Source organism: Miniopterus natalensis, chromosome 2, assembly GCF_054644295.1.
Source record: "Miniopterus natalensis isolate mMinNat1 chromosome 2, mMinNat1.hap1, whole genome shotgun sequence".
Taxonomy (NCBI): domain Eukaryota; kingdom Metazoa; phylum Chordata; class Mammalia; order Chiroptera; family Miniopteridae; genus Miniopterus; species Miniopterus natalensis.
In genome coordinates this window covers 142676758-142687683 of record NC_142082.1, presented here as the reverse complement: position 1 = coordinate 142687683, position 10926 = coordinate 142676758, and positions in this window count along the sequence as shown.

Here is a 10926-nt window from a genome sequence, read left to right as displayed (position 1 = left end):
CAATAGCCACCAACATCATATTAAGAGAGACAACCTGTGCCCGCAGCGGTGGCTTAGTTGGTTGAACGTCATTCCATACACCAGAAGGTCCCGTTTGGTTCCCTGTAAGGGCACATGCCCAGGTTGAGGGCTTGATCCCCAGTAGGGGGCATGCAGGAGGCCGCTGATTATTGTTCTGCTCTCACACCAATGTTTCTCTCCCCCTCTCTAAAAAATCATATATGTGTGTGTGTATACATACACACACACACACACACACACACAAAGAGACAGCCTTTAGCCTTGGCCCAGTAGATCAGTTGGTTAGAGCATCAAGCATCGTCTGGATACACCAAGGTTGCAGGTTTGCTCTCTGGTAAGGGCACATACAAGAATCAACCAATGAACCCATAAGTAAGTGGAACAACAATCTCCCTCCCTCCCTCCCTCCCTCCCTCCCTCCCTCCCTCCCTCCCTCCCTCCCTCCCTCTCTCCCTCTCTCTCTCTCTCGCTCTCATCAATAAAGAAAAAACAGACAACCCGACATGTGCCTCTGGATGGAAGTAAACATTACCAATGACTTTTAAAAAAATATATATATCTTTATTGATTTCAGAGAGAGGGAGGGAGAGGGAGAGAGAGAGAAACATCAATGATGAGAGAGTCATTGATTGGCTCACTCCTGCATGCCCCTGACTGGGGATAGAGCCTGCAACCTGGGCATGTGCCCTGACCAGGAATTGAACTATCTCCTGGATCCTAGGTCAATGCTCAACCTCTGAGCCATGCCTGGCTGGGCACCAATGATGTTTTAAGTTCTAGACCTAAGTACCAGTTTACAGGAAAGATAGATATCCAAGAACAATGTTAAATCACATCACACACATCACAAGGATGCAAGTAGCAAGATCCAAAATCCAGTAAAATTCTAAGGACAAACAACTTGGTTTCTTAAAATAAAAATTAAAAAAGGCAAAAAAATAACAAAACTGAAAGAGGGGAGGGAATCCAGAGTTTCAGACTTATGAGTGAGCTATAGCAACAAAATGCAATGATGTACACCTTGTTTGGATCCTAATTCAAACAAACAAACAAACTGGAGAGAGATCTGGGGCAATTTGAATCTGTGGTAGCCATTCTCCAGGATAGGCCCCAAAGATCCCAGCCTCCTGGTATTCACACCCTCTCACAGTGAAGCAGGCTGGCAAGAAATACTGTGTGTGTGACTTATGAAGCTAGGTCAGTCATAAAAAGAGCATTGCAACTTCCTCCTAGGCTCCTTGGTTCACTTGCTCTGGGGGGAACCAGGCACAGGTTCTAAAGCCCTTCAAGCTGCCCTGTGGAGAGCCCTTGCAGAGAGGACCTGAGCTCCCCGCTCCCCCAAAAGCCAGCACTGACTTGCCAGCTAGTGTAAAATGAGCCACCTGGAAAGTAGATCAACCTTTCAGGTGACTGCGATCTCATGAGACTGAGCCAGAACCGCCTACCTGAAATGCTCTTGAGTTCTCACCCACAGAAACTCTGAGGCACAATAAATGTTCATTGTTGTGTTAAACCACTAAGTTACACAGCAATAGATACCTAATACAAACACTGACTAGATAGTTGATTTAAAAAAATATGGCTAATGCATAATGCTAATCATGCTCTTGTGGTTATGTTCTTTAAAAGTTATCTTTTAGAGATGCATATTTACAGATAAAATATTTACAGATGCATTAATATGCTGAAATTTGCTTCAAAATAATGCAGTTGGGTGGGTGCGAAGAGTGGAGGATGCAGATGAAGTGAATGGTCATGAGTGTATATTGATTGTAACTAGACAATGGACAAAGTCATTATATTATTCTCTCTACTTTTTTGTATGATTGAAATTTTCTTGCTTCCAGTCAAGATGGTGGCATAAATAAATGTGGGACTTGCATCCTCCCACAGCCACATAAAAGATACAACTAAGCCCTGGCCAGATGGCTCAGTTGGTTGGAGCATCGTCTCATATATCAAAATGGTTGCAGGTTCAATTCCTGGCCAGGGCACATACCTAGTTTGCAGGTTCAATATCTGGTCAGGGTGCTTATGGGAGGCAACTAATCGATGTCTCTCTCACATCAATGTTTCTGGCTCTCTCTCTCTCTCTCTCAAAATTAGTAAAAACATATCTTCAAGTGAAGATTAAAAACTAAACTACAGGACAACCTTCATTCAGAACCACCTAAAATCTAGCTGAATGAATGTTCTATAACTAAGGATATAAAGAAGAAGCCATATCGAGACTGGTAGGAGGGGTAGAGACACAGAATAGGTTGGTCCCATGTGGTGGAAAAATCAAGAGGGATATCTCTGCTATGAAGGTCCTCCCTGAGAAGTGAGGGGTCCAAGCCCCACACTAGGCCCCCCAGCTCAGGATTCCAGTGCTGGGAAGAGAAGTTCCCATAACTTCTGGCTATAAAAACCAGAGGGGACTGTGGCTGAGTGAGATGGAGGGCTACTGGAGTCCCAGGCAGTCCACTTTAAAGGGCCCCACAGATTTACTTGGACTCACTCCCTCTGAGTCCCAGCACGGGGGCAGCAGCTCAAAAGGCACCAGGAACATACCGAGAGAAGCTGAAGTGTCTGGCATTAGGGTGAGAGCTGGAGGCAGCTTTCTCCTAGACAGAAGTGTTGGCAGAGGCCATTGTTCCTTTTCTGAGCCCTTCCCCCACAGAACCAGCAGGCAGGTGCCCCGAATCTCCATCAACCTGGCTCACATTGTTCAGCCCACTCCATCAACTTACAGGCCCACCCAAGCTGTTTCCAGTAGCTTTTCCATACAAATGGCCTGTCTTGGCTGATGCTTCAGACTTTCCTAAAATCTCTCAAACAAGTAGCATCTGGCCTTAGTATGCCCTGTATGTCTCGCTAAGTGGCCCCAGGCCCAGCACTAGTGGTGGCCAGCCTTGGTTTGCAGCTCCAACTCTCCTGGGCACCTCCAAGCCCAGCACAAGTAGCAGCCATCTGCAGGTTGCTTTGTAGCTCATGCCAGGTGGCCCTCGGCAGAACACAGGCAGTGGCTGACCTTGACCTGTACCTCCTGGGAGGCCCAGAGCCAGCACACCCAGTGGACAACTTTAGACCATGTAGAAGTACTACCCAATTACCTCTACAAGCAGTACACTCAAGGGGTGGACTCAGTAGTGGGCACCATAGCCCCACTGAAGTAAGTCCTTCTCTGTGGGTTGGGCCCCTGCACAGCTGATCCTCCACAGTGGTCACAGCCAGTCCTTGCAGCCAAAGGGCCTTAAGGTAAATCCCTCCCACTGACATGCCAATGGGAGGTGGGGGGCACGCTTGGAGTGCCCACTTCAGGTGAATGGGGAGGCTGTGCCTACAGAACACCTACTACATTAGGCCACTCTACTAAGCCTGGAAGATATAGCAGCTCCTAATACATAGAAACAAACACAGGGAGGCTGCCAAAATGAGGAGACAAAGAAACATGTCCCAATGAAAAACAGAGCAAAACTCCAGAAAAAGAACTAAGCAAAATGGAGACAAACAATCTACTAGATCCAGAGTTCAAAACACTGGTTATAAGGCTGCTCAATGAACTTGGGAAGAGTAGATGAACTTAGAATTTCAACAGCATAAAAAAGAATATGAAAACCATAAAAAAGAACCAGTCAGAAATGAAGGACATATTAACTGAAATGAAGAATAATTTACAGGGAATTAACAGTAGAGTAGACGAAGTCAAGAACCAAAATAGCTATTTGGGGGAGAAACAAGATGGCTCGTAGGTAGCAGCTGCACCCGCCGCCTCCCGCAACCACATCAAAATTACAACTAAAATAAAGAACCACCGTCACTCAGAGCCTCCTGAGATCTGGCTGAACAGAAGCCCCACAACCAGGGACCTGAAGAAGCACCGAGACCGGGAGGAGGGGCGGAGACGCAGGCGGATGGGGCTGAATCCTGGAGACGCGGCCGCGGGCCCACACCCGGTGCCACGGTTGAAACCCGGGAGGGAATCTCGGTGGTGGAGTTTTCCCGGAGGAGTGAGGGGTCCCAGCCACACAGCAGGCCCTCAGCCCAGGGCTCCAGGCCGGGAAGAGACGTCCCCATAACTCCGGGCTGTGAAACCAGCGGGGACTGTCCCTGAGGGTCGCGGAGGCTGCGGGAGCCCCAGCAGCTCCTCTAAAGGGCCCGGCACGGACTCACTCGGACGCTCCCTCTGAGCCCAGCGCCGGGCAGCAGCCTGAAAGGACCTGGGACACTCGGGGAGGAACTAACCTGCCTGAAATCAGGGTGAGAGGTGGCAGGGGCAGCTTCCTCCCAGGCAGAAGAGCTGCAGAGGCCATGGCTCCTTTGGTGAATCCTCCCCCACACAGCCGGCAGGCAGGCGCCATATTTGAATCGCCAGCACCTGACTCTACCCATTCGCCCCGCCCTGTGATTCCCGGAGGCCCCGCCCCTCCCCACCTGCAGCTCATCCAGGCCATTTCCAGGGGCTTTTCTGTGCAAGTGGCCTCTCAAGCCTCACGCTTAGGACTTTCCTAAAATCTCCCAAACAAGCAGCAGCGGGCCCCATACAGCTTGATAAGTGGCCCCAGGCCTGGCACTAGCGGCAGCCTGCATTGGCTCATAGGTCTCCTGGACACCTCCATGCCCAGCACAAGTAGCAGCCAACTATGGTTTGCCGTGTAGCTCATGCTGGGTGGCCTTGGGCAAGGCACTGGCACAGGCTCACTTTGCACCTCCCAGGAAGCCTCAGAGACAGTGCACCCGGTGGTCAGACTCGACCACGCTGGATCACAACCCTACCACATCCACGAGTGACACACTCAAGGGGTGCACTTGGTGAACCAAAGCTCTACTGAAGTAAATCCTGCTCCATAGGGGTGTCTCCAGCACAGCAGCTTTTTGGCTGTAGTTGCAGCTGGTCCTCACAGCTGATTGGCCTGGGGGTCAGTTCCTCCCAGGGAAGCCAACAGCAACCAAGGCTCAAGTACAACAGGACAGTGCACACAGCCCACACAGGGGAGCACCTAGAAGGCCCAGCTCAGGTGACTGGGGAAGCTGAGCCACTGGACCCTACAGGACACCTACTACACAAAGCCACTCTACATATTCCAGGAGACATAGCAGCTCTATCTAATACATAGAAACAAACACCTAGAAGCAGCCAAAATGCGGAGGCAAAGAAACATGTCACAAAGGAAAGAACAGAAGAAATCTCTAGAAGAGGAATGAAATGAAATAGATCCAAGCAAGCTAACAGATAGAGAGTTCAGAATAATGGTTATAAGGATGTTTAAGCAGATGGTTAGGGAAATAACTGAGAAAATCGATAACAATAAAGTACCAATTTGAAATGAAGGCTACACGAACTGAAATGAAGAATAATTTACATGGAATCAACAGTAGAGTAGAGGACGCTGAGAATCAAATCAGCAATTTGGAACATGAGGAAACAAAAAACACCCAACCAAAAGAGCAAAAAGAAAAAAGAGTCCAGAAATATGAAAATAGTATAAGGAGCCTCTGGGTCAACTTCAAGAGGCCCAACATTCATATTATTGGGGTGCCAGAAGAGGCTGAAAGAGACCAAGGAATTGAAAACCTATTTGAAAAAATAATTACAGAAAACTTCCCCTACCTGGGGAAAGAAATCAACTTACAAGTCCAGGAAGCACAGAGGGTCCCAAATAAGAGGAACCCAAAGAGGCCCACGGCAAGACATATCATAATTAAAATGCCAAAGGTTAAAGACAAAGAAAGAATCTTAAAAGCAGCAAGAGAAATGCAGTTAGTTACCTACAAGGGAGCACCCATACAACTGTCAGCTGATTTCTCAACAGAAACTTTGCAGACCAGAAGGGAGCGGCAAGAAATATTCAAAGTGACAAAAAACATGGAACTACAACCAAGACTGCTCTACCCAGCAAAGCTATCATGTAGAACTGAAGGTCAAATAAAGAGCTTGACAGATAAGAAAAAGCTAAAGGAGTTCACCACCACCAGACCAGCACTACAGGAAATGTTGAAGGGTCTTCTTTAAGAAGAAGCTAATGAACAAAAGAATCTGATGAACTAAATAGATCCAGAGACATTGACACATGCAACAGACGATCATATTTCAGAGGAAAGAGGGAAGGGGGTGGAGGGTGGGAAGAGATTAACCAAAGAAGTTATATGCATATATGCATAACCCATGGACACAGTCAATAACAGGGTGAAGGCCTGGGGACGGGGTGGGAGCAAAGTGGAGGGGGTCAGTTGCGGGGGAAAATGGTATACCTGTAATACTCTCAACAATAAAGATAAATTTAAAAATTAAAAAAAAAATAGCTATTTGGAATATAAGGAAGAAATCAGAACAGCAAAAAGAGAAAAGAATACAAAAAAAAAGAGGATAGTGTAAGGAACCTCTGGGACAACTTCCAATGTACCAACATTTGCATCTCAGGGATGCCAGAAGGAGAAGAGAGAGACCAAGAAATTGAAAACCTATTAAAAAAAATAATGATGGAAAACTTTCATAACCCAGTGAAGGAAATAGACATACAAATCCAGGAAGCAAAGAGAGTACCAGACAAGATGAACCAAAAGAGGCCCACATTAAGACACATCATAATTAGAATGCAAAAGTTTAAAGACAAAGAAAGAATCTTAAAAGCAACAAGAGAAAGCAGTTAGTTACCTACAGGGGAGCTCCCATAAGCCTTTCAGCTGAATTCTCAAGAGAATCTTTGTAGGCCAGAAGGAATTGGCAAGAAATATTCAAAGTGATGAAAAGCAAGGATATACAACCAGGATTACTCTACCCAGCAGCCCTGGCTAGTGTGGCTCAGTGGTTAGTGTATAAGCCCATGCACCAAAGGGTCGTGAGTTCGATTCTGGTCAAGGGCACATACCTGGGTTGCAGGCTCGCTCCCTGCCCCTGGTTGGGGCATGTGCAGAGGCAGTCAGTAGCATCCAGTTGATGTGTCTCTCTCACATTGATGTTTCTCTCTCTCTCACTCTCTCTCTTCCCCTCCTTTCCTCCCTCCCACTCTCTCTGGAAAACAATGGAAAAAAATATCCTCAGATGAGTATTAACAAAACAAAAAAAAGATACAATGGTCCAGGCAAGAGAAAAGACTGTCTGAAACACAGCAGTAGTTATAAGGATAGGAGGAAAGACAATGGAATAATATATTCAGGAGGCAAAATGTCCAGGCCTTAGTGATTGAACAGATATGAGGAAGTGAGAAAGACAGAAGACTCAAGAGTGGGTGACTCTCAAGAGTCTGGGTGGTTCCTACCAGCCACTTGTTAGCTGTGCAACCTTGAGTAAGTTACTTGACCTCTCTGTGCCTCATTTTCCCATGTGTAAAGTAGAGATAAAAACAGTACTTACCTCATAATACTATCGTGAGGATTAAGTTAAAATATATAAAGCACTTAGAACAGGGTATAGTAAAACCTCTGTTAGTTCTTCCACTGGGGAGGCCCACGACTAGGAGTGGAATGGTAGTTTTGGCTTTGGACATGTTGAGAATACGGTAGTGGGGGGACTTTCATGCAGACACCAGGAGGAGTTTGCACATGAATCTGAAGCTGGGGGGGGGGGGGGGGAGGGAAGGGGGCATTAAGTAGATGACTGTAAAAGTGAGACAGCTCCTTAGACACTTCACCAAAGAGGATACACAAATGGCAAATAAGCACACGAAAAGATGTTAAACATGATTAGATATTAAGCAACTGCAAATTAAAGGAACAATGAAATATCACTTTGCATCTATTAAAATAGCTTAAATTTTTTTTTTTTAAATAGTGACAACACCAAGTAGTGGTGAGAATGTGGAGTGACTGGATCCCTCATACGTTGCCAGCGGTAAAACAAAATGGTACAACCTGAAAAAGCCAGTTGGTAGTTTCTTATAAAATTAAATGTATATTAGCCATAAACCCAGCATTTGTACTACTGGGTATTTATCTAGCTCAATGCTTCACATCTACTAGGTGCCCAAGGAATGTTTGTTGTATACGCAACAGAGTGAGTGGATGAGGAAATGAAAGAATGAAAGGGGAGGCTCAGTGTGGGGAGGGAGGTTCCCAGCAGAGTGACTTGGGTGGGGTAGAGAGAGGCAAACCAGACCCAGGGCCCTGCTCCCTTGCCAATGCTGCCTGCCTTGGGACTGGCTGTAGGAACAGTGCCCACTGCGACGCTGAGCTGGGAGGCTGGGTTGGTTCCAGGGGAAACAGATATGGACAGGGAAGAGTTTATGTCCATCCAAGTCCACATACTCATGTTTTCTGTACTTTGCGCAACACGTGTGGGTGTGGAGAGATGTTAGCCAGGATTCTGTGTGTTGGTCTCAAATGGGGGAGGGCACCCTGTATTTCCTCTTCTCACCACAGGGTGGCAGTTCAAGCCTGCAAACCTCTGAATGGGCGCTGCTGTTATTGCGCCACCAGGTGGCAATATCTTTTCCAACTGTCCTGTAGAAAATAATTTTTTATTATTTTAAAGAATCATAAACAAAGAACGTATGCGGCAAACTTAAATTTGAGATTTTTAAATAATTCCTTGGAGTGTTCCTGCCTTAGAGAAGGCCCCCAGTGCTACTTCGTTGGCTTCTACAGGAGCCAACGACAAAAACCCAATTTCTTTTTTTTAAAAAAATATGTTTTTTATTTTAGAGACAGGAAGGGAGAGGGACAGATAGAAACATCAATGATGAGAGAGAGTCATTGATCGGCTGCCTCCTGCACACCCCCTACTGGGATTGAGCCTGAACCCCGGGCATGTGCCCTGACCGGGAATTGAACTGTGACCTCCTGGTTCATAGGTTGAATGCTCAACAACTGAGTTACACCGGCTGGGCAGAAACCTGCCTTCTTGATGGCTTCTGCTGCTTTGGACCCCAGCTGCCCTCTGCCCAGACTCGGCCCCACCTTCTCACTCTCCTGCAGGAATCGTTCTCTGTATTTATCAGAGACCTGTCTCCAGTCGTCCTCTCCCTCCATGTTCACATCCTTTGGGATACTTCAGTGGTCCTGTGGATGACCCTCCATCACCCAGCTCCCGGCTTCCTTGGTCTTCACCCCTCCAGTGACTTTCACCGCTGCCTCATTTCAGCCAGCTGCATCCGATGTGGAAGTCTAGACTTTATCCTGCTCCTTTTAATACTCTCCTAGCATCACCTCCGCAGAATCTGGAGCTGAACCGCCTGGGTTTGAGTCACAGCTCTTCCTCGGGCAAGCTTTAATATTCAGCAACTTACTTAAGCTCTCTGAGCCTCACTCTCTCATATTAAAATGGGGATAGCATAAGCACTTAGAACAGTGCCTGGCACACTGTAAATGCTGTGTCTTTGCTCTTATATTATCATTACTATCATTGCTCAAGCTGGAGCCTATGGTGGATGATCTCACCAGCCACCTCAACTTCCTCATCAGCAAAGCCCATCCTCCCACTAATCCCACAAGCTTCCCTCTCTGGTCCTAGAACCAGGCCTCTACACCCTCCTAAGAGAAGAAACAGCAACTGCAAAAATCCATTTCCCCGAGGATTGGTGCCACCCCCTGGACACGCCCGCTCTTCAGCCTCCCCTGGGCTCCAGCCCCCTTTGAAAATCCTTGACTTGTCCCGAGCCTGGTCCCTTTCCCGTATTTGCAGTGACCATTCCACATCTCCACACTTTCCTCATCCACATGGTACAAAGGGCTACAGGGGAAAGAGTCCCTCTGGGAAAAGTTGATAAACGTGGCCACCATATTTTATTTCGCAGCTGCCCACATTGCCGTTTGATAGAAACAGGTTAGTAAGCCAGGAGAAGCAGAATAGGGAAACTGAGACAGCTGGTTAAATCACTGTACTCGGGGAGACAGATAGCAGAAATCCACTTAGTGCCATTTGCCGACCACACCCAAAGACAGATGAAGTCAAGGGAATAAATCTCATTTTGGCACATCAGCATAAACCTGATGAATATTCTATTGAGATCCTCCCCTAACACGTCCCCTAAAGCTCCCAGTCTTTAAAACCCCTCAAAATGAATGTCCCAGTGCACTCTCCCTCCCAGGAGCACGCCCTCGCCTTTCCCTTTCCCTTTCCCTCTTCTTCCCCCACAGGCGCGCGTCTCCTAAACTCTAAGAGATCCCAGAGCAGGGAGCAATGGGCAGCGGCAGCTTGTCCTGGGCTGACTCCCTGACCCAGTCCCCAAGGCCCCCCTTTCTCTCACTTCTTAGTGAGCCCAAGCAGCCCTGCCAGGCTCATTTCCCCACCTCGTTCCCTCCTGCTGCTTTCAGGCAGTTCTTCCCTAAAGGCCTTCAGCTTCAAGTCTCATGTTGACAGACTATCCTACCCTCTCCGCTTCCCTTTTCCACTCATCTATCAGTCCCTGGTCCCTTCCTCTCGCAGGGTTTGGCTCTTGCCTCATTTCATTCCCTTTGAAACGAATTCTGCCCTAATTCTTGGAGACTTCAAAATCCATCCAGATGATCTTCTCAATGCCCTGGTCTCTCAGGTCCACGATCTCTTCTCCAATGACCTTGTCCTCTACCCTGTCTGAGCCATTCATGGTCATTCCTTGGTCCTTGTCATTACCAATAACTGCAACACTCTGTATTAGTGTCCCAGGGCTGCCTTAACCAAGTACCACACACTGGGAGGTGTAAACAGCAGACATTTATTGTCTCACAGTTCTGGAGGCTAGGGGTCTAAGATCAAGCTGTCTGCAGGGTATGTTCCTTCTGAGAGCTGTGAGGGAGAATCTGTTCAAGGCCTCTTCCCCAACTTCTGGTGGTTTGCTGGCAATCCTTGGCATTCCCTGGCTTGTAGATGCGTCACCTCAATCTCTGCCTTCATCTTCACATGGCGCTCTCCCTGTGTGCACGTCTGCTTTCATAAGGACACCAGTCATATTGGATCAAGGCCCACCCAAATGACCTATTTTAACTTGATTACCTTTGTAAGGACCC